We start from the raw sequence: 2,075 nt of genomic DNA on the forward strand, positions 1-2,075 counted from the left end.
ATCAAACTGGATCAGACCGGGTCAAACTGGTTCAAACTGTATCATACCAGTGTAGACTGGTTCAAAATTGCATCAAAATAGATTAGACAGGATCAAACTGGTTCATACCGGATTAAACTGGTTTAGACCAGTCCAAAATAGGAGGAAACTGGTTCAATCCAGAAAAATCTGGTTTAGATCAGTTCAAACCGGATTAGACTATCTCATACCAGATCAAACCAGTTTCGACCGGTTCAAACAGGATCAAAGAGGATCACACCGGACAAAACTAATTCATGCTGGATCAAACCGGTTAAGACCCATCCAAAAATGGATCCAACTGGTTAAATCAAGATAAAACCGGTTTAGATCAGCTCAAACCGGTTCAAACTGGTTTAAAGTGGTTCAGACCAGATCAAACATGGTTTAAACTGGTTTAGACTGGATCCAAACCAGATTCAACTGGTTGGAACCGAATTAAATTGTATTTGACTGATTCAAGCCAGATCATAGTGGATCAAACTGTATCAAACAGGTTCATACTGATCAAACCAGTTTAGACCAGTCCAAAATTGTATCAAACTGGATAAATTCAGATAAAACCGGCTTAGACTAGCTCACACCAGATCAATCCATTTTAAACTGGTTCCAAATCAGATCAAAATATTTCAAACCGAATCAAACCACTCTAGACCGGCTCAAACTGGTTTAGGCTGGCTCAAACTGGATCAAACCAGTTTAGTTTGGTTCAAACAGAATCAAACTTGATCAGACCAGATCAAACTGGTTCAAACTGGCTCATACCAGTGCTGACTGGTTTAAAACTAGATCAAATTGTATCAGACCGGATCAAACTAGTTCAAACTGGATCAAACCAGTGTAGACTGGATCAAACTTGATCAAATTGATTCAAAGCAGATTAAACCTAACAATCAGGATTAGTTCGCTATAGGACAGCCAAACCAAATTTTACAGGTATAGACCGGTTCAAACCAGTTTAGAGCAGTTCAAACTGGATCAAACCAGTTCAGACTGGTTCAAACCGGATCAAAGTTGATCAAACTGGGTTAGACCAGTATGAAATCGAATCACACTGGTTTAGACCAGTACAAAAATGATCAAACTGGTTCAATCCAGATAAAACCGGATTAGACTGGCTCAAAAGGCTCAAACTGGTTTAAACTGGTTCAGACAAATTAAACCTGGTTCAAACTGGTTTAGAGTGGTTCCAAAACAGATCAAACTGATTTGAACCATATCAAAACAGTTTAGACGGGTTCAAAATGGTTTAGGCCAGCTCAAGCCAGATCAAGCATATTTAGACTGGTTCAAACCATTTTTGCTCAGCTCAAAATGGGTCAAACCAGCTTCACCAGGATCAAACCATATTAAACTGGATCAGACCAGATCAAACTGGTTCAAACTGGATCATACCAGTGTAGACTGTTTCAAAACTGGATCAAAATGGTTAAGACCAGATCAAACTGGTTCATACCGGATTAAACCTGCATAATCTGGATTAGATTGCTACAAGTCCAACAAACCAAATCAAACTGGTTTAGACCGGTTTAAACTGGTTTTACCCTGCTCAAAATGGATCCAACCAGCTTAGCCAGGATGAAACCGGATCAAACTGGATCAAACCAGATCAAACTGGTTCAAATCTGGATCAAAAGGTATCAGACAGGATCAAACAGGATCAATCCAGATAAAACTAGTTTAGACCGGTTCAAACCGGTTTAGACTATCTCATACCAGATCAAACCAGTTTAGACCGGTTCAAACAGGATCAAAGTGGATCACACCGGATCAAACCAATTCATGCTGGATCAAAACGGTTTAGACCAGTCCAACATTGGATCAAACCAGTTCAATCTAGATAAAACCGGTTTAGATCAGGTCAAACTGGCTCAAACTGGTTTAAAGTGGTTCAGGTATACCATACATGTTACAGGTATACCATACAATCCTACAGGTCAAGCAGTCATAGAAAGACCAAATCGAACTATAAAGGACATGTTGAACAAACAGAAAGGGGTGGAAAACACCCCCAGAAATAGGTTACATAATGCTTTGTTAACCTTGAATTTTCTCAA

Source organism: Microtus ochrogaster, unplaced genomic scaffold (genome assembly GCF_000317375.1).
Source record: "Microtus ochrogaster isolate Prairie Vole_2 unplaced genomic scaffold, MicOch1.0 UNK204, whole genome shotgun sequence".
Classification (NCBI taxonomy): Eukaryota; Metazoa; Chordata; class Mammalia; order Rodentia; family Cricetidae; genus Microtus; species Microtus ochrogaster.